The sequence below is a fragment of the Eurypyga helias genome, unplaced genomic scaffold (genome assembly GCF_000690775.1).
Source record: "Eurypyga helias isolate BGI_N326 unplaced genomic scaffold, ASM69077v1 scaffold843, whole genome shotgun sequence".
Classification (NCBI taxonomy): Eukaryota; Metazoa; Chordata; class Aves; order Eurypygiformes; family Eurypygidae; genus Eurypyga; species Eurypyga helias.
The window spans coordinates 17,845-40,597 of NW_010239019.1; the positions used below are offsets into that span (position 1 = coordinate 17,845).

The 22,753-nt window shown below is 42.8% G+C and overlaps 1 pseudogene across 1 annotated transcript; it reads left to right on the forward strand.

Annotated features, from left to right (window-relative positions):
- The first annotated feature begins 1,087 nt into the window (after positions 1–1,087).
- On the forward strand, positions 1,088–4,387 carry LOC104506878 (annotated as a pseudogene). Its single transcript, XR_727863.1, has one exon. The product of XR_727863.1 is annotated as a protocadherin Fat 3 pseudogene (transcript).
- The last annotated feature ends 18,366 nt before the right edge of the window (positions 4,388–22,753 follow it).

Here is a 22,753-nt window from a genome sequence, read left to right on the forward strand (position 1 = left end):
GGGGTCTTTGCCCTTCTTAGGTTGGGATGGCAGTAGTACACAGTGAATGGAGCATTTGCTGGACATACAGTAAAAAGTGTCCACCTGTGTCCTCATTGAGTGTCCATTACCCAGTGTATTTGGTGGAATGTAGTGACCATGATTACTCATGCATTGTGGTACATATGCAAGAGTAGAGTTAGGTCCTGTGGGCTGTTTGAGCTGTGCTGTTTTCTAACCTGAATCTTCACCTGGGAGTTTTATTGAGCAGTTTTATTTTCTTCATTGTATTTTGTCTATTCTCAGTATCTGGGCATGTGTACGTGTACTGGTTTTGTGGTAAGCAGTTGCATTTAATTAGCTAGAATTCTTCCTTAATTATGATTTTTTCTGAAGGTAACTGTAATGAAAGTATAGGCTGGGTAGTGATTTTTATGTACTATGTGTTCTTAGTGGCTCAAATTTCATCGACCGTGTGACCTTTCTTAACTGTCCGTTAAAAAACTGGTAATATTTGACTGTCACAGTGCTACATACTTCATACATAATGAAAATCCTGTCTCCTTTCCAAATGTTGCGACTAAAATTGAGTTTTCCAATATGCTCTGAAAACAAACAAGTTTAGGCTTAGTTTGAGCTACTGGTAAATAAAACCAATAATTTTTTAATGTGGTTCATTCCTTTATATGAACTTGTTCAAAGGTGTGTGTGTGTGTTTTTTGTGGTTTTTTTTTTTTAATGTGATGATTATTCCAGATTGTGTGCATGTGTGTATAGGTGTGGTAGGGTCTCATAGGGTTTTTTGTGTTAAAAAGAAGTGTATAAACATGTATTTATGTATTCTGTGAATGTATGTGTGCATGCGTACTTACTATGCACTCACATGTAAAAATACAGTCCAAAGCTGGTGCTTTCTGTGTGTGTGTAGAGTGTTCTCCTTTTCCATTTTGTTAAATATGCAATGACTAGTTAGTGCATATATTTCAATTAGAAATTCATTAAGTCATTTTGACATGATGCTTCACAGTACAGTTTTTATCTCTTGATCAACTATTTCCTGTTTTCTTTTTCTGTCACAGGGTGAAAGAATGATGTGATGGAGGTGAATATGGGCCGCTGGTCAGGCTCACGGCCACCTCCATCATGTCTTGCCCTTCTGATCGTCAAGTTCCTGGCATCCGTTTGCCATGTAGCTCATGGGACTGCCCCGCTTGGTTTTCACTTTACACATTCCACTTACAATGCTACGGTGTATGAGAATTCTGCAGCCAGGACCTATGTCAACAGTCAAACGAGGATGGGCATTAACTTGGCTGACCTTTCGTGGGATATCAAGTACAGGATTGTGTCTGGTGATGACGAGGGCTTTTTTAAAGCAGAGGAAGTAATCATTGCTGACTTTTGCTTCCTAAGGATACGGACTAAAGGTGGGAATTCTGCTATATTAAACAGAGAAATTCAGGACAACTATTTATTGATGGTGAAAGGGTCTGTCAGAGGAGAGGACTTGGAAGCATGGACAAAAGTGAACATCCAGGTTTTGGATATGAATGACTTAAGACCTTTGTTTTCACCAACCTCCTACTCTATCACGGTAGTGGAAAGCACTCCTTTAAGGACTAGCATTGCACAGGTGACTGCAACAGATGCGGATATTGGGTCCAATGGTGAATTCTATTACTACTTCAGAAACAAAGTTGATCTCTTCTCAGTTCATCCTACAAGTGGTGTTATCTCCTTGTGTGGACGGTTAAACTATGATGAAAAAAACAGATACGAGCTTGAGATTTTGGCGGTGGACCGTGGGATGAAGCTTTATGGAAACAACGGTGTAAGCAGCACCGCCAAGCTTTTTGTTCACATTGAACGTATGAATGAACATGCCCCAACGATAAATGTAGTAACCCACATTCCCTTCCCATCAGACAAGGAGCCTACCTATGCAGTTGTAAACGTTGATGACCTAGATGAAGGAGCCAATGGAGAAATAGAATCTGTTTCTATTGTGGCTGGAGATCCACTAGAACAGTTCTTTCTCACTAAAGAGAGTAAATGGATGAATGAGTACAAAATCAAGGAAAGAAAGCCTATTGATTGGGACAGCTTCCCGTATGGTTATAACCTGACTCTCCAAGCTAAGGACAAAGGATCTCCTCAGAAATTTTCCGCAGTCAAACTGGTCCACATTGCTAGTCCCAAGAAAGAAAGTATCCCCGTGAAGTTTGAACAGGAAGCATATGATGTTTCAATCAGTGAATTTTCACCTCCTGGTGTGGTCGTTGCAGTAGTTAAGCTGATGCCTGAGACACAGGGTGTGGAATACAGTATATCTCCAACTGAGGAAGCTGAGTATTTTAAGATCAATCCCAACACAGGCCTTATTACTACTGCTCGTCCTTTGAAAATCATTGAGAAGGACCTCTATGAATTAGAAGTATATACGAACAAAGGTGGTGATTTAAAAGCACAGGTTACTATCAGGTTAGAAGATGCCAATGACCATGCTCCAGAGTTCCAGCAGCCCTCCTACAGCTCGTTTGTCAACGAAAGCGTCCCTGTGGGGTTTAGCGTTTTGGCAGTTTCAGCAGTTGATAAAGATAGGGGAGAAAATGGATACATAACATACAGCATTGCCAGTCTTCACTCAATACCATTTACAATAAACCAGTTTACAGGTGTCATCAGCACATCTGAAGAACTGGATTTTGAGTCCTCACCAGAAAGCTACAGGTTCATTGTGAGAGCTTCCGACTGGGGTTCTCCCTACCGCCATGAGAATGAGGTGAATGTCACCATATACATAGGCAATGTAAATGATAACAAACCCCTCTTTGAAAAAGTGGCGTGTCAGGGAGTGATTTCATCTGATTTTCCTGTTGGTGGTCACATCACTGCTGTTTCTGCAATAGACATAGATGAGTTAGAGCTTGTGAAGTACAAAATAATCTCTGGAAATGAACTTGGCATTTTTTATTTAAATCCTGACTCTGGTGTCCTGCAACTCAAAAAATCTCTAATTAATTCTGGCATAAAGAACAGCAATTTTGGCCTTAAAATAACGGCAACTGATGGAGAGAACTTTGCGGATGCTATGTTTGTTAATATTTCGGTAGTTCACGGGAAGGTGTCTTCCAAGACCTTCAGCTGTAGAGAAACTAGAGTTGCTCAAAAGCTAGCAGAGAAGTTACTCAAAAAGGCAAAAGCAAATGTGAAGCTGAATGTGGAAGATGGTTTTCTCGATTTTTATTCAGTGAACAGGCAGGCACCACATTTTGACAAATCCTTCCCTACTGATGTAAAGGTTTCAGAGGATCTGCCAGTTGGTGCCAGCATTCTGAGGATAAAAGCCTACGATGCAGACTCAGGCTTTAATGGGAGAGTAGTATATACAATTTCTGATGGTAATGTAGATAGTTGTTTCAACATTGACGTGGAAACGGGGGTACTTAATGTTCTTATGCCCTTGGACCGTGAAAAGAGAGAGCTCTATCTCCTTAATATTACAGTTTATGATTTAGGTAATCCACAGAAATCTGCGTGGAGACTGTTGACTGTTACTGTGGAGGATGCAAATGATAACATGCCTGTTTTTTTACAGGACAGTTACTCAGTTAATATTTTAGAAAGTACAAGTCTTGGTACAGAGATTATCCAGGTAGAAGCCAAAGATAAAGACCTAGGATCCAATGGTGAAGTGACTTACTCAGTACTGACAGACACCCAACAATTTGCCATCAACAGTTCCACAGGAATGGTGTATGTGGCTGACCAACTAGACCGGGAAACAAAAGCAAACTACACGCTGAAGATTGAGGCTAGGGACAAAGCAGAGAGCAGCCATCAGCAGTTTTCCATTGTGCCTCTGAAGATTTTTTTGGATGATGTCAATGATTGCTCTCCAGCCTTTATACCATCCAGCTACAATGTGAAGGTCCTTGAGGACCTGCCAGTTGGAACTGTCATAGCTTGGTTGGAAACTCATGATCCAGATCTTGGCTTGGGAGGCCAAGTCCGTTACTCGCTGGTGAACGATTACAACGGGCGGTTTGAGATAGACAAAGCAAGCGGCGCCATCCGCTTGAACAAAGAGCTTGATTATGAGAAGCAGCAGTTCTACAACCTGACTGTGCGTGCAAAGGACAAGGGGCGCCCGGTTTCTCTTTCTTCTGTTTCTTTTGTGGAAGTTGAAGTGGTGGATGTTAACGAAAATCTCTATACTCCCTATTTTCCTGACTTTGCCGTCATTGGATCTGTAAAGGAGAACTCCCGCATTGGTACAAGTGTTTTGCAAGTTATTGCTCGAGACGAGGACTCTGGAAGGGATGGAGAGATCCAGTATTCCATCAGGGATGGCAGTGGCCTGGGGAGATTCAGCATAGATGAAGAAACTGGTGAGTTTTGTTCCTAATTTTTTTTTTCCCTTCATAGTGGTCTTTGTAAAAGCACAGCACAGGGATAATTGTATTCTACCCATAGTAAGAAGTTTAGTTCTTAACAGGCAAGATAAAATTATAAATAAGGATTTTCCAGGCACGGCAATGACATGATTTAATTACCTGGTTACATCCATCACACTTTGGGTGTGAAATAATGCACATTCCTTTTCAGCAGCTATGTGATGGCTTCATTTAGAAAGCAGTGATAGTTACGGAATGACTCGCTTCCAGTCACTGTATTATCTGTTGATCACTGAAATTGCTCAGGTCACCTCCACAGAGTCACAACACTCATGACCGTGAATGCGGTGTTAAACCCAGTGAAGGGAAATAAGGAGCAAGAAACAAGAATTACTTTATCCTAAAACCCATTTGTGGTCTTGTTCTTATTGTTGGTGTGAGTAATTTTTCATGGGAGTTAGCAGTCTAGAATGCTACACCATCCTGTATAATGCGCCTTCTTGTAGCACGGAGGTCTTTAGTGTCGGCATGCTTATGTCAAGGTGGAAATACAGGGAAAGATGCTAACTGCAAACCAACTGTGCTACCTTTCCCTTGGTGGCAGTAGTATTATGAACGTCAGTGTTAGAAAACTGTAGTAATAGGGTGAAGATTTTCGAGATGTTGAACTTCACTACTGCACTACCCTATTGGAGAATGCTAAGTATAAAAGGCTATCTAGTAAAACACTTAACAAGCTGGCTGTTTAAATGTCTGATAGCTGTTGGGAGTAATGGGGCAGCTGTGGCACTAGAAGTAGTGAGGAAATTAGAAATATTAGTCAACAGTTTCAGAAATTATATTAAATATGTTAGGTCTGTGGGTTTACTGTGGTTTAAGCAGACTTTGTGTGTCTTTTTCTAAAGCGTTTAATTGAGAATGTGGTATTAAAACATAAGATTAAGATGTATGTTTTGGCAAATTCAAACTGTTTAATCAAATGTCAGCTTTCTAAACTGAACATTATGAAAAACAGACGACATTACAAATGCTGTGGATCGCGTCTGAGCATAAGCAGTGAAAAATATTTTTATTCTGTTTGTGCTATAGCCTCTCTGCTGCAGCTGTGCACAGATGATAGTCAAAACCTCGTGTCCAGAAACATCACACTTGAGTGTCAGAAGTTAAGAGGGTGCCTACTCTAATTTCCAGACACATTAAGAACTCACATATCCTACAGTGCTAATAGTAGCTGAAGGCATTCAGGCAACATTATTTATGCAGCTGAAAATGAATTTCAGTTTTAAGTTCCTGCATTTCAAGAATTTTGGCTTACCTTCTCATGGAGTGGCATGAACTTCAGCTAAACAGGTTCTTTATAAAGCAGTGGGAGGTTGGTCCAAATGCCACGGTGGTGGTCTGAAAATGTCAGGATATTCAGCGTTTATTGAACTGAGAGGAATTGTTAGGGAGAGTAAGTAAGTGCATGTCACTCGTTAATAAATTAACCAGGGTTTTTGCCCTGTGTCTAGACTAGTAAGGGCAATAGCCTATCGTAAGTCATGATCCCTGTTCAGTAAAGCACAAATCATGTTTTGACATCTGTTGGAATTGTACTCAGTATTCCACATTAAATGTGCTTAGTTTCTTACCAGAACTGAAATCTAGTTTGGGGGTGAGGATGGGATGGACAACAGGACATCCCACAAACCGCTCCGAGAACTTTACGTGTCACAGATATTCACTGTCTTCCATGAGTACTTCTGTGGAAATGGAGCAACCCCATCACCTGTGCTGTTCCACTAAACTGTTCCAGGAGACAATCCAGCAGACACTTAATCCAGCTGATCAAAGGGCTCCTTTGGGTTCTTTTTCTGTTGGTTTTCCTCAACTGTTAGATACACCTTAAGGCTTCTCAGAACCAGCCTGGAGAACACGGTGTGTTTGGGGGTTCAGGAATTACTCCAAGTTGAGCTGTTGTAACCCCAGTGTAGAATTTGACCTGCTGTGTCAATTAGGATGTGGCATTAGTGCTCTGCTGTTGAACTGGTGGCAACTTGAATGCTGCTGAATGATGAATCAGCGTTCTAGCTGTGGAAAAGAGCTCAAGTCACATATTGAATTAATTTGCAAAGAGATAGCTGTTTATTTACTTTCGGTACAGTTAATTTGTCACTTTTAAACTGACCGACTCTATTGGCTTATGTACCGTCTCTCCTGAAATTTGTGAAGGTAAGCAGGAGCATGAAGTACAACAAATCAATATTTTTGGCTGCTGCCTTAATGAAAAGAAGACTGCAGTATCCATTATAATCATTAGGATATAAACTGGGCCAAATTCATCCTGATACACGAGCAAGATCATGCTTTGAGCAAAATGCTGCTCGAGTGCATTAATTTTGGTCTACAGTATTCCATCTTAATAGTGTCACCCCTCATGCTGAGTGAGATGTGCCTGCTCTCCCCGAGGCACGCTGAGGAGGGGAAGTGGTGCAGAGATACCCGCGGAAGAGCTGGCTCGATCCGCACTGGACTGTGCTGCTGCACACTTGTTGGTGTGGTGGCTTTGTTCTTGTTCCACTCTAAATGGATACAGGTGTGTATAGGTGCATCTGACTCCACCGAACTTGACCTGGCTTGTGGTGTGGGTGCCACAACAGGCTGTTCTCCATTTAGGTCTGACAACAGTTTGTGGTCAGTGAGCTTGGGTGCCTCCTCCATATTGGCCAATATGGATCTCTCTGCATAGGGTATATGTGCAAGTTCTGGGGCTGTGTCAGTTTGGGAAGAGATGTGTCATAGGGGTGAGCCTGGGATTTTCTTTCCACAGTGCTGCTTCTTGCCTTGTGTCCTAGAGAACGCGTTTTGAGAATTATCATTGCCGCATTCGCTGTTAAATACTCTAGTTCATGTGGTAGTAACCACAAGCATGGTGAGCATTTGCTAGCTAGAAATATTTGATGCAGTGAAATTTTACATGTTTTTGGTCCCACAGCCTTGTTAATCACTTCCAAATTTGTTTCAGTGGATTTACTTTCCATTACCAGGAGGCAGAGCCAATACAAATTTGTAAATCAATAAAAACTCTCCTAAGTAGAAGACAGCAGTTTCTGACCTCCTCCAACTCCATCCTTGGTTTTCCATTAGTACCTTAGCCAGTAGACTAAATATCTCTTGGGTTTACAACTCAACTCAAAATTCATAGCTGAAAAATATGGTTTAAGACTTTTCTAGTGCTTAAAAAAAAAAAAAGGAACTTTTTTTTAACTAGAGAACTCATATTTGTTGATTCCTGCCTCAGTGGAGATAGAGTTTGTCACCAGCCTAGGTGTGCAGTTCAAACTCATTGATCTTCTGTCTTCCTTGGCCTATTAATTGACTGTCGGTATAAATGTCAGAAGCTTGTCATTTAAGATCCCTGCATGGAGGGACACGTAATGTGATCCTGCCATTTATGGATTCTCTTTTTCCTTACGTCTTCTGTCCAGAATGGCTTTTTTCTTTGTGTCCGTCTTATTCCCTTGGCCTGCAGAGGTGTAATCTGTATGATGAAATACGGTCATTTATAGTCAGAACTACTTACTGCAGGCTTTCCTCATGGGCAACAGAGAGAAATGGGCAATTGAGAAACATGATTCATTTTACCTAAAGTTAAAGTATGAAATAAATTGGATGAATCATGCTCTAAAAATGTGCATTTTTCTCTGAACTCTGACAGGTCCTTGCATGACTAGCCCAGAGGTAGAGGCCTACACTAAACACCTTGCTTTGGTCAGGTGTAGCCCATGCCTGTGAAGTGCAAACCAACTGTAAATAAGAATATATTCTGTCAGGTTCACATGCTAGATAATGTGTGATGACTCCTCTCTACTGGTTTGATGTTTGTAGCCTAATTTCAGGGCATTGTCCACACATAAATGTACCTCTAAAAACCAGAAGTGGAAAGAAAGTTTTTAAGAGTACTTTTATCTTAAAGTTGTGCAGCTAAGAGTTTATGATTTCTCATTTTCTTAGAACACAGTGCTGGACAGGAGTATCCCACCAGCTTCTCCTTCTACAGAAAGTCACCAAGATCTGATGCTTTGATCTTACCTGCCAAAGTGGGTGGTAACGTTCCTCCGGGGCTGTGGAGAGGCTCGAGCAATTTCTTTGTCTCTAGTACTGCTTCCTGCCTGTTGTGTTCCTCCAGACACCTCGCTAATTGTGCTTCTCCAGGAGAGAACTGTGTAGAAACCCCTCTGTATTTCCAGGTTCCTGTAACATGAAATGAGCGGAGATCTGTTAAGGATTTTTGTGGGATGACGGTGTGCTTTGAGTTTTCAGCCTAGTGATAGCTCTGATAGATGTAACTACTCTTCTGGTAATGGTCTCTGTCAGAGTCCTCTACTGCCTTCTCAAAAAACTGGATGGTGACTCCAGCAAATGCATGTGGGTTTATGATACCACCTACCGTGGGTGACTAAATACCATCTAGCAGTACCTCTTCCCTGGATGCCATGGGGACTGTGACAACTAGTGAGACTCCTGACTACTTGAAAGGTTGAGTTAGATGAGATCAGTCCTAGCCTAAATGCTGACGTCTTCCTTCGCATTTGTTAATGATTTGTGGTTCAGCTAAACAGCATTTTTGACTCAAGCTCCACTTTTTAGTCTGGCATGTGTTTCTGCTCTGTGCACAGTTGATGTAACAGCCTGGAACTTGAAGAGTTTCTATATTTACCCCCACGCTACTCATAGATGTACTAGTAATAGCAAATGAACAAAATGAGTTCTAGAATAGCAGAAAGACTAGACACAATCAGCACCTTATGCTGCAGGGACTTCTGTAGGATTGATTGGAGTTGATGTGGCAGTGCCCTGGGATGCAGGAATGACTAACTCCACTGCATGGATCTGAAAGCTGGAGTAGGAAGTCTTTTGATGCTTCTCAGGAAAGCATCAAAAGATCTTAAGTCCCACGGACATTGAACATGGAGATAAAATAGTGTTATTAATGAAATGCTTAGGGGATCTTTAATGTTCTTGCAAACCCCATAAGCATGAACTGAAGCAATGCTTTCAAAACTTACTGACCTAATTTCCTAAGGTTGTTCAGGAGTCCGACTCCCCTGATTTTCATTGGGACTTTACATTTAGGCATTAGCTGACACTAAAGTCCAGACCTGTAGATGCTCCCTGATAAGAACGTGAGCTGGAGATGACCCTGTTAATTTGCTATCTTTAGGTGTTTTCAGCCCTGAAATTCAAATGAATAAGCCAAGACTACTTGGCTTGGCACCATTGCCATGGTGCTGAAATCTTAAAGGTGCTGTTAAATGGAGGTGGAGTTCACATTATTACAGACTCCATAGATTTATTTATAGTGGCAAGGATAGCAGTCAGATATTCTGTTTTGATACCTTTTTAAGGTATCTCACAAGTGATAGAAATTCCTGACAAACTGTGGCTAGTCTAAAAAAAAGCTAGTCGGTGTTGGAAAACCCTAATCACGTCTTCAGACGGTTAATAATGGAAACTAGAAGCAGCAGATGATATAGTTTACAAGAAAACAGACCTGCTTGCACTGTTATATCTGTCTGGCAGAAAGGAATAAATTCATTGCTTCAGAGTCTTTGCATCTTGTTGCTGTCTTCTAAAATAGTTTTTGGTTATTGTAAATGCCAGTTGAAGGATATTTTCATTTATTACAATTTGAGTGGTCTAATAAATATTTATCTGGGACGATTACTAGGGTTTCCTTGAAACAAAATAAAGTAAAAATGAACATGCTTTGTGATATGTGATTTTTTCCCCCTCACTTGTTTGATTTTATGAAAGCATGTAGGAGCTAGTGGGTAAATCTGGGCAGTATCGCTGGTAGAACTGAATTCATTGTAGGGTTTTGAGACGTTGGTATTACAGATGTTCTTCATGTCCCTGGTGAATGTAGGCAGATTTTATTGTCCAGAGTCAGTATTTTGAGCCACTTAATTATCCCAGTCTTCTAAAACCAGTTTTGAAAGTAACTTCAGGCCGTACAACAAGGGCCTGTAGTGACAGGACAGGGGGCAACTGGTTTAAATGGAAAGTGGGGAGGGTTAGATTAGATATCAGGAAGAAGTTCTTCACAGAGAGGGTGGTGAGGCACTGGCACAGGGTGCCCAGAGAAGCTGTGGATGCTCCATCCCTGGAAGTGTTCAAGGCCAGGCTGGATGAGGCTTTGAGCAACCTGGTCTAGTGGAAGGTGTCCCTGCCCATGGCAGGGGGGTTGGAACTGGATGGTCTTTAAGGTCCCTTCCAACCCAAACCATTCTGTGATTCTAACAAGAGAAGTGCCAGTGGGTGTTGCTGGGCGGTGGCTCAGGGAAGGGGGATACTCATGGCGGAGGCACTTGCAGCCACCACTCGTGACTGCAGATCATCAGTCCTCAGCCCAGCCACAATGACTTTCCCAAGCAGTCTCTCTGGGAAGGAGAGGCCAGACGGACCACAGAGCATGGTGCTGTCCAAAATCTCGTCTGTCATCCCTTATCTCTGTCAGGCATGAATAAAGCATTCCTGGGAACAGCTCTTTCTGAGTCTGTGGTACTGTTATCGTTGTTCTGTAAGTTATCTCTGGCAGCTTTTAATAGTGCAAGCTTTCCTTCATTTATGATTTCCAATTTCTGGAAAGTAATTGTTAACATTTTTCTTTTTCTTTAAAATTAGTTGCGGTGGAAAAACAAGTTTTTTTGATAAATTCTGTGTCTGTGTGTTTATAATTTCCATGTCATTTGTAGCTGTAAATTAGTAAAGGAACAAGGCTTGTCTTGGAGTGAATTCACTAGAGTGAATTTGCTTAACTTTTTATTTAAGAATATGAACCCTAAAACAATGCATCAGCTTACAAAAATATTTATGTTAAAGGACTCTCAGTATCATTCTGACATATTCTCAAAGTTTCCTAAGTGAGACCAGTCATGCAAAGTTGTTCCATTCAAGCTGTTCAGCTCTCTTGGCTTTATACTCCATAAAACAGTTCTTGATGTACATTTTTTTATAGCTAGCTTTAATTTGCATGTTTTCCCTTCTTTGGAAAATTTTAGAGAATCTGTTTTATTATTCAGGATGCTCCTGATGATAGGACATGTTGTCTCAGTCTCTGAGTAATTTATTTATTGATAAAGAAATGTGCAGTTTATATTTTCTCCTAACCGTCACCTTTGTCACCCTTGAGATTTGTTTCCAAGAGTATTTTGCATTATCGTGTGTTCTGTTACTCTCTCCCGTAGTGTGTAAGCCCAGAAGTGCCCCATACTCACACTGTGCATCATCGTCCATTAACCTATACCCAGGTGCTCCTGCAGAAAGGTTGTGCCCAAAGTGCCAGCGATGGGACCGAGCCATGAGGTAGTCAGTCAGAAACTAGAGGAAAAATGACTTCCAGTGTCTGGTGTTCAGTCTGAACATCTGAGCACCAGCTTTATCCTGGCACCACTTCAGACCATGATCTGTCTTCCCGTGTGAGCAATTCATGGTTGTTCAGAGGAAATGGGAGAAAAATATATTGTAACTCTTCCAGGGCACCAATGGAAGCCCAGGGGCGTTGAGGAGTGATGTTGCTAATGCAAAACTGCAAGCTTATGAGCATGTGGAGGGCAATACATGAGCAGTCCTGTCCTCCCGGGGTGTACAGAGGAGAATGTTTCAAGTGCCTAAGACTACATGGAGCCACTTTAGTGCACTGCCTAATCCTTTCCTGAAACAAGTCCAAGTGAGGGGAATCTCCAGTGGCAAATAAAATTGAGGACACATCCTGCTGTCCCTGGTAGCAGGCTGTGTGGCTTTTTAGGGAGCAGTACAACTGGACAGAGTTATTCAGGTATTTGTGACTTTGGAGCAGAGATGAGTGGTAACACTAGACTAATCAAAAATATAGTGTCCACGTATGTCTTCCCCTGCTTCAACACATAGGCAGACTCCAAGGTTTACCTAGGAAGCTGGATGAAAGGGTGCTTATTACGAAGCTGTTTGCAGTTCAAGAACTACAAGTAATGGTGAATCAGGCACTTGCTTGGAAAACTCTTCCAGTCTTTCATTGCTCTTATTGCTAAAAAAATTGTGTCATCTTTTAAGGCTGTTTTGCTAATTGAAGTGTTTGAGTCTTGGAATAATTTAGGTCCTTGCCAGCAAGGTAAAAATAAAATAAAAAAATCCTTCCACTTTCAGGTTTTCTGTTCATACGTACGTGTTTACCTGAAAATAAATGTTTGGAGATGAGTTTCTATAGCTCACGGAACAGATTATTTTAATCTGTAGTCTGCTGTTTAATGTAAACATCTTTATTACATTTTATACACTTATGGTGTCTTATTAGCATTGAAGTGTTGCCAATAAGAAATAACAGAGAAAGCCAAACGGAGTGCATGTGGTGAGGAGGTTTCATCGCAGTTGGTTTGCATTAGACGTTCGCTCTAATACATTTTCATGTTTCTCAAAGTTAAGTTCTGGGTTGGCATTGACTTGATCATATTGTGCATGGCTAACAAAAAAAAGGGGTAGATCTGTTCAGTTGTGCTGAGGAGTTTCCCACATCTTTCTCTTCTTCTGGGGACGATTTGAGGACAGCTCAGCAGGTTCTGTGCCTCCAGTGCTTTGCAGAGCCTGAGGCAGGGACGTTGAGTGGGAAGGTGCATGATTTCCCACTGCGCCCTGGGCTACCTTCCCTGGCATTGTAGTTAAGTGACACGGGGATTCCATTTGTCCCATAACATGGGACAGTGTTCATTTCCTAAGGCTTCGCTCCCCTGGTTAAACGTCTCACGTAGGTTGGATGTGAACATGGTGCTCAGCTAATGGGTCTGCAGAGAGCTCTGGTACCCCCCAGTGCATCCCTCATCTAAATGACTGGGGACATCAGGACACACTGCTGACCCTACCTGCCCCTCCATTCAGTTGGACATGTTGAATTTTGCTCTTTGATGTCTACGCCGTGTCCTGAAAATACTAACCCAGCAATATCTTCGTAGCCAGCTACGACTCAACTTTACAGCTGTTCCCCACCGGTGACGGTCTGGTTACCACAAAACCCCTCCAGACACAGACAGCTTCTTAGGAAATGCTTTTTCTATTACTTTGATGATATTTTGATCTTGAAGTTGAGCACAATGAACTCACTGTACACGTACAAGGGACAGGTTCTGAGGTGACAGGCTGGAGAGGCAGGCAGATCTGGGACCAAGGAGATGCTGAGGTTTGGGTCTGGCTTCAGCTAGGTCGTTGCTTTTACCAGTGAAAATCAGGTTTTACTTATGAACCTGAGCTCATGGCCATTAGCACTGATGACTCCTAGCAAGTATCCTGCTTAAATTTATGTCAGGACTAATTATGAAGAAGTGTTTACATTGGCCCAAGAGTAATCTGATTGTAAGTGGTTTCAATAGCTTTCTTCTTCCACACTGTGGTGCGGAGATCTGTCCAACTTTCATAATCGAAGTCTTCGATTTTTCAGTTTTACTAAAATTTGCGTAGGAAATTCTTTTCTGATTTAAGATCATCGCAGCCCATAATGAATTATATACATAACTATTTGGGTATTTTTTCCTCTTCATTTGAAAGTTTTACTGAGAATTCATGTTCTGGAAATGTAACTTTACACATAGGCCATTAAAAATAGTTTTACTTCTCACCACTGCTTCAGTTCATAAGGTGAAGAGTTTGCACAAAAAAAAACCAAAACAAAAACAAAAACCCAAAAACCAGACCCGAACTGTGAATCAGTTAAATTTTTAATAACTTCTTTTTTTCCCCAAAAGCTTTATTTTTATGAGAGAATAACTATGGGATTTAATTAAATTTGCCAGAATACTTCACAGTCCCAGAACACCTTTCATCTAAAGTACACAAATTATTTTTCACATTTTAATGAAGGAAGCTCTTTGATGTACAACGTTTATGTAGTTTCATATTTTACTGAGAGGGTATAAGAGGTGCAGATAAGTTAATAGTTTGATTTTTTTTTTTTCTGTTTTTTTTGGGGGGGAGGAGAATAGGATGTAGAAATTAATTCAAAACAGTGGGAACTTGAAGTGTTCAGCATCTCTGTGGTGAAGCTGTACCTGTGGCCATAGCATACAGTGGTGGGTGGGACACTTTTTTCCATGTGAGACCACCCTTCTTAGAGAACAGAATCATAGAAACATGGAATGGTTTGGGTTGGAAGGGACCTTAAAGACCATCCAGTTCCATCTGCTCTGCCATGGGCAGGGACACCTTCCACTAGACCAGGTTGCTCCAAGCCTCGTCCAGCCTGGCCTTGAACACTTCCAGGGATGGGGCATCCACAGCTTCTCTGGGCAACCTGTTCCAGTGCCTCACCACCCTCTCTGGGAAGAACTTCTTCCTGATATCTAATCTAAACCTCCCCACTTTCAATTTAAACCCTTTACCCCTTGTCCTGTCACGACAGCCCCTTGTAAACAGTTCCTTCCTCCGCAGCTTCCTTGTAGCCCCTTCAGGTACTGGAAGGCTGCAATAAGGTCACCCTGACCCCTCGGACAACTTCCCTGGAATCCCCCCAGGCTCCCTGTCCCTGCTTCCACCCACTATAGGCTGCTTTTTTTTTGCCTCACTTTGTCCAGGATGAACTTTGCTTGTTCATCCACGTAGGCCTGCGGCCGCTTTTACCCAACTTCCTCTTCGTTGGGATGCATCGCTCCTGAGCTTAGAGGAGAAGGTCCTTGAATACTTACCAGCTGTCTTGGGCCTCTCTTCTCTCCCAGGGCTTCTTCCCCAGGAACCTTCCCAGTCAGTTTCCTGTAGAGGCTAAAGTCTGCTCTCCTGAAGTCCAGGGTAGCGAGCTTGCTTGCACCCTCCCCTCCTCCGTAAGGATCTCAAATGCCACCATTTCATGGTCACTGCAGCCAAGACTGCCCTTGAGCTTCACATCCCCCACCAGCCCATCCCTGTTGGTGAGAACAAAGTCCAGCATGGCACCTCTCCTGGTCGGCTCCTCTATCACTTGGATAAGGAAATTGTCATTGACGCATTTCAGGAACCTCCTGGCTTTCTTCTGCCCTGACGTGTTGTCCCTCCAAGAGATACTAGGGTGATTGAAGTCCAGGGTTTGTGAACATGAGGCTGTTGGTCTCTGCTTGTGGAGGGCCTCTTGCTGTACAGGATCTGGGAGCTGGTTTTAAAGGGACTAGCTTTCACTCTTTTATTTGGAGATTGTCTTTAAGGATGAATTGATTGGGACCGCACTACTTCTGTTTGCTGTACTGGGTGAGGTTGGTTACTTTGCCTTAATTATCATTAAACCAAAACTCTTAGGTGATGGCAGATCACAGTCCAAGCTGTCGTCAGTGATTAGCGCAGATTTCTGGGATGATGCCCTCAAATTTACCATTATGGGGAGAGCACTGGTTAGTGGCAAGCACCAGCAGCGTGACCTGACCCAGTGGTAGCCGGACTCCAGGGCTGCCCGTGGCAGCTCTCTGGGCTGCTGGGGGGGGATTGGAGTAAAACCTCAGTGGGAATTTGGGGCTGATTGTTCTGGGCAGCACTGGGTGCTCTGAGCAGCTGTGGGTCCTTCCCAGGGATGGGTCAGCCTCCCGCACCCCAGCCTTTCCCTGCACAGCTCTTCAGAGACGCCCGCTTCATCCTTCTCCTGGAGGAAATAGAGTGCATTCAGCCCATGTGAGCTACATGCATTAGAAGCCTCACAAACTTTAAACGTGATTTTTTACCTCCCACAATACCAGAAATGAGAAAGTGTTCCGTGCTCTCGGTACCTACATGCGGAGCAAATTAATGGTGTGCCGTCATCTCTGTGATGAGCAGTTACACCAGTCATTTGCTAATGAGATTGGGTGCTTTTTGTGAGCGTGTGGCTCCTTTGCATCCTGGTGTGGCTCTACCTTCAATGAGATATCCTCGTTTTTGGAAGGTGTTGTTCAGTGTGGGCAGCAAGCTGCTTTTGAGGTGCAAAGCACCAGGAGAAAGGCAAAATAATCGAAAAGGAAGTCTGTTCTACAGTGACATTTTGAGAGGAGATGGGGGGTTGTTTATGAAGAAGGAGCAGGACTGTCATTTAGCTGTGCTGGCAAAAGAGTAAATGGCAAACTGTTTAATAAATGTGACCTAATGAATTTAGGACTGCTGACTCTAGAGTTTGCTCCTCATCAATTTATTGTCAAAACCCATTGCTGCTTCCCTCTAAAGATATGGAAGTTAATATCTAAATTATATATGAATTATCTGAACTATGAAGATTGATTTTGTTGATGCTGGAAGTGGAAAAACCCCTTTCTGCTGATGGACGTCGCTGGCTGTAGCCATTGCTGCAGTGGAAAGTGCTGTGCTCTTACATCATTAGGAGCACAGAAGAGTTTGTGTTGTCTTCATGTCAACATACCGGTGCTTGAAACTTTCTGTATGTGTTTCAGCTCTTACATGGGGATTTCCTTTAATTGCTTAATCTTTCATAATGAACCTTAATCTGTCATTGGCAAAGATAAAATCCAGCTAATTCTCAGAGAATCTGTTTCTCTTTCTCTGTACCCACAGATTAAAACTCCTCTGATACCAGCGGGAAGCTCTGTCTAGACTCTGAACGTGGTCAGAAATAACTGTGTGGTCACAGGGAGGGTAACTGGGCTGCTGTACGCTGTCAGTCATAACCCAGTCCACTTTGAGAAGAGGGGTTGGACTCTCCTAGAAAGTCCCTGGAGGGGTTGGGAACCTCTGGCAAAGGAGTTATGATCCGCTTTCCCTAGTCCTCTGGACCCAGGAGACCTCCTTCCCTTGTGGGGTTCCGAAGGAGCTGATCTATACACCTCCCCTCTCCCCAGCTGTTGCTGTATTCACTTGGAAATGCTTGTGAAGAATCCCATCTTTTCAGTAAAATAAGTCGCAGACTTATTTTGAACCTGGCATGTATCCATTCTCACCACAATAGTCCTGTTTCCTACCACCTCCTGGGGGTGGCTCTGGATTTTCACGTAGCCACTCGGTGAGCCAGTTCAAGGAAGCAGTGAGAGAAGAACTCTTCTTTTCTTTGAGGAATGAGATCAGTTCCCTGATTAGATTAATGGGCCCTGCAAAAAACAAGGCATTTTGCTGAAGGTAGAGGAGGTACATCAGGTACAAAGTTAAGGGTTGGATTGCCCTTTTGATACTTGTGACCCTATGAGTTTGAGAGCATTGATGCAGCTGCAGTGCCATTAACTCATGACATTAATTCCCGTTTGTAGCAGTTGCTCAACAGAGAGTCATCCAGATAAACCAGAAGTGATTTTAGGAGGGTGGAGGAATGTCTTGGAAATAGTACATGGTAAGAACTACTGCTTTGTCCTGACTTTGGTGTGGAAGGGACAGCTGCGATGGAGTGAGCAGGATACGTGCTAACACAGCGATGCGGTGTGTTAGCTGATTAGGATGCTTATTTGCTACGTGATGTTTATGGTGTGAGCCCCTGAGCCTCGAACTGAAATCACAAGTCTGAGCAACTATCAGATGGATAAAGCTGCTTACTGCATGTTACAGAGAGAGAGAGAAAATCCCTCTGGCAGTACGACTAACCTTTTCATGCCTCACTTTACCTGTCTGTACAGTAAGTCTAATGATCATCACATTGTCAGAGGCAGTTTTGGGCCAGTTGTGATGTGTGCAGGATTAATGGCTTTAAAATGCTATGAATGATTTTGATGGAAACACATATCAAAATGCATTGCAGCGGTTGTGCATAATGCAGTCACTTGGTATTTGGAGCTGGAGGGTGTTAAAGGAGAAGTCCCTACAGAAGTCACTTCTTTCACAGTCTAATCTCCAAGGAGAGCCTTAGCATCGCAGTGACCTATTTAAGCTAGTACATTTATTCCAAATAATTAACTATAGAAATGTTACATTGACTGCAGTGGACATACCCGGCAGCCATGTGCTCAGGTTGCCCAATTGTTCCTTTCAGCCTGCCAGGGCTGAATGATGCTCCAAAACCTGGCTTATTGCAGTGGAAGCAAAATAGAAAATAAATTTCAGGATTAAAAGAGACAAATCCTTACTGTTGCTCCCTGCCTGTCATAACCGCCGTGTCTCTGTTTGGCCTGGCCAAGGGGCTGGCCGTAATTCCATGCTGCAGCTAGTCCTATGATGCATCATTTTAAGGGGGTAAGAAATGCATCTACAGTACATTATAGCCATTATTGCTAGATGTAGAGCTGTTGGCCAGAGGTGGAAAAGGCTGTTGGACATTCTTCTTGGTAAAACATTCCTTGTAAGAAATAATGGGAGACAATTTTGGTGGTCTTGGGACTATTTGGAGGAGTTGTGCTCCTGCCTCTTGGGCGCTGTGGGAGAAAAGCGCTTGGGTGTTCCTGAGCCAGATAATACTTTAATACCGTATATAATTTATGAAGGGTAGAGGGTGAGATGGGGCTCTGCTACTCGCCAGAACCAGAGATTTCGTGCCAGTTTATCCCCTGGATAGCAGTTGGACCTCCAGCCCTGCACAGCCGGCGGTGTGCCCGAGCTGTGAGCTGCTCACCAGCAATGCCACCCACCCGTGGCTGCGGGACAGCCGGTGGCGCAGCACACCCAAAACGGGCTGACTCTGCATCCGTGACGTGGTTTGATGCACACAGCGTGGGCATCGCAAGGTGGGAAGGCTGTAGGCGAGGGAAAGGCGTGCTGGGAGCTTGGTCTGTGCTTCTCTCTTTGTTTACCTTAATAAATAGTTTTGGCAGCTACTAGCTAACCTGCCTGCTTAGGATAACTGCCATATCAGTAAGGAGCCCTGCCACGGTGTCCTTCTTTTAAATCCAGTACGAGGTTCACCAGAGAGGTGACAGGAATTAATCTGGGCAACTTATTCCCATTGGTGGGCATGGGGCCAGGAGGTTCGAGGCGGCAGGCGGAAGCCGGGCAGGCAGATTAATGCTGCCCACATCACATGGTATTTTGGCTCAAAAATGTGCTGAAGGAACGCTCCTAGCATGGCTTCACTACCTTGAAAAACTTTTGCTGAGTTACGTGGCATGAAAGATGGTAGTAGTTCTTTTAGAGAAGGAAGCTCCACCGTCTTGTATTCAGCTCATTTTTCCACTCTGTTCCTATAACCGTATTGACTTCTACCCCACAGTGAGAGCTGCAGCCCTCTCCTTTCTTTCCTGTGATGCTTGACCTTCTCTGGTTTTGTTAGATTTTTTGGGTTTTATTTTGTTGGTTTTGTTTTTTTTCTTGAGCATGTGGAAGTGTCTCCCTTTCCAGTAAAATCTAAATTGGAGGCTACTCCCCATCAACTCCCCTATTGTCTCCACATTGCAGTACTTTAACTCCAGAACCCCTTCCTACCTCCCGCACCCCACCCCCAACAAACACAGTTTTTACTAATCTGGACCTAAAGCACAGAGCTGGAAATCTTCCTAAGGATTTCAGGAATCTGTTGCTTATTGTGGTTGGGAATAATTTAGTGTGCCAGCATCATAGCCTGGCCTGGCTGCAGGGTTAGGGCTTGGTAGTGCAGAAAAGGAGTTTTTATTTAATGGAAGTGCCTAAGGACAAGGCAAACGCAAAGATTAGTGATGCTACAGCCTTGGTTGAGTTGCTTGATGTCACTGAAGTTAATTTATTTATTGAATTATGTGTTCTAAAGATGTGGAAGCCTTGGGATGGAAGATATTACAAAGGCTTTAAAGAATTATTAAACTGCACAGCAATAAAATGCCTTTCTCTGTCCCTAATCATTCATATATTGTCTTTTTTTGTGTGAAAATGTCTTGATGTTTCTAATCAGCCGTTAAGGAAGTAGGTCTCTAGGTAGTGATATTGCTAATGATGATAACCAAAGGCAACATGGGGAGGGAATGTGCGCTGAAGGTAATCTTCCCTGGTCCTTGTCACCAGCCTCTGCTTTGACTTTTTCATTTGTGCTGGCCATGGGCGATGTTAAGAGTGTCTCCTGGGCAGCATACTGCCTGTGTGGTGTGATTTATGGACCTCTGGTTTAGAGAAGCGGCAATATTCTGCTTCGTTCTTGAAGAGAGCTTTAAAAACAGACAAAAGTTGGGAAAATATTATCTGTCTTTTAAAAACAAGATTCATGAACAGATATATAAATCTATTCTGTCACCATACAGATGGGCAGAAAATGTTCAGTTGTCATGGCAGCGAAATGTACAGTATTGCAGATGAAAAAGAAATATAAAAACAGAAGAACTGTCCTGCCAGTTGTTACACCATGGCAGCGGCTGCTGCATTTGAGTTTTATTGTCCTGAAACTTCAACTCATATTCGTCTAGACCACGTTTCTCATCAGCGACAATATATGCTCCCTGTAACCTTCCTGCAATTTGCCTTCAGAGCTCTTTGCCCTGGGAGGAATAAGCATTTTCATTTCCAGTTATTTATTTAGATACAGGTTCTCCCTCGAATGGGAAATGGGCAGTAAGCAGCAGATGGGTCTCTCTGTTCTCATGAAGAAATTCCTAGATGGATTAATGTTTCTGTTGTGTTGTTAATTGAGATTTCCATATTGCTGAGCGTGATGGGTTGCACCCTTGATGTTAGGGTGGAAAAGGAACTATTTAGGCTGTAATCAAAATTCCTGTATGTATATAAAAGGAGCAGATCTATCTACATGTTTAGACCAAAGTAAAACATACAGAGAGTATCCTTTATATTATATTACATACTTTTTGCCAGATAATATTGACAAAATTTTATAAATCTCACGTTTTGCTAGCTTGATTTTTGTTTTCTTTACTGCGGATATTTGGAAACAAAACTATAAAACTTCTTTGTGGCTGTTAATTTCCCTTTCTGCTCTCCCAGGCACGATGTGGCAGAGCGGCTGTACATTACTGCACTGCATGGCCATGTTTTAACTCTCCCTTCAATTGCTTAATTAAATTTGCAAAGAAATAGTGTAGTGTATTTGCATTATTCATTGGGATATTCTGCTCTGAAAAAACAGTCCGTGAAAATGAACTGAGACAATTCAGAGAACTCTTGTGGTGCTTGGGAAAGTGTGGGGTCCCTTGCCCACCAGCACGGGGTTGGGTTCTGCTGAGCACCTGCAGCCCTGAGGGCTCAGGCCATGGCAATGATGGACCTTGCGGGTAGCCTCGGTCCCTCCGTAACAGGCGTACAAGCACCCATCGGGTCTTGCACCCCTGCACCTGGGTCACAAGAACGAGGTATGTACTACTATCCGGAGGAAGCGTGATATTGCCAATGGGTGCATGAAAGAAGAGTAGACATTAGGTAATCGTCTGTAGTAAACTCAGAGCCATCATCAGAATTGGTTCTACTGCCGTATCTCGCTGGATGGTTTTAAAGTGATTTTTAAACTTTTTGCAAAGAAAGAGAAGTGAGAGTTTTGTCTTCCACCTGGCTTCATTTCTGGTTGCTGGTACTGGTTTTCTGCTCTGTGGGTGTCCTGTAATATCGCGAATGTTTAGGGTGAATCCTCTTGGTTACTGCAAATGAGGTGTAGCCATTTCCATTTAAATGACCTTTTTTTTTTTCCTTAGTTGCTTGAAGCAGTGTTTCATTTTTGGAATAAATAAACAGAGTGCCAGCCTCTCTGAAGGTCAGTACTGTTTACAGAGCTCTTCCCGGCTTGGCTTTTGTTTTCTCAAAAAAAGAAAAAATTAAACTGGGATTTCTGGGATTTTAGGATTAGTTAATGTATTTACCCAGCCTTTAAAAGGTAATTTTCATGGGATAGAGAGATCTTGTTTACAATGTGTATAAAAAGATTAAAAGGAATTAATTTAATTGTGTAAGACTATTAAGTAATCTTCTGCCTTCTGCTGTGAACCTATCGTACCTTCAGCTGTGTTACACTTTCTACTTCTCCTTAATCTTCAATTAACTAGAAAGCTTTCTCCCATTTTTAAATTCTGTCTCTCCCTTCCAAAGCCTTTCCTGGCAAATGCATCCATAGCCTGGTATATCCTCTCCACCTGTCTATCTGTCATGGGTTTCCTTGTTGTCCCTGCCACCAGCATGGTGCCCTGATTCTCCTAAGTGCTTTTAACCCAATGAAGCCAGTGGGATTTAAATACCTCTCTGAGTGTTTTGGAGTGGGATTAGCTTTCCTGAACTCAGCCCTTTATGAAAGCAACGTTTCAGTCTGTGTAGCAATGTGTAGATGGGGAGCTGAGCCAGAGAGATGCTGCTGAGAAGAGAGATGTGCTCGTAGTCAGCTTATAACCACTGGATATTGAGGACCTTTCTGTCAGTGTGGTTTAGGCTTTTAAATTCCTCTGTAAATCCAGACACCTACTGCCAGAGTTCAAATCCAAGGAACCAGTCACAGGACTGGCCCATTCTACTGGGACTGTCTTCTCTTCTTGCCCAGCACAATCTTGTTCCTATCTAAGGAGGAGAGGTGGTTGAGCATGAGGAAGAAGTTAACGGCCAGCCTTGCCTGGATGTGT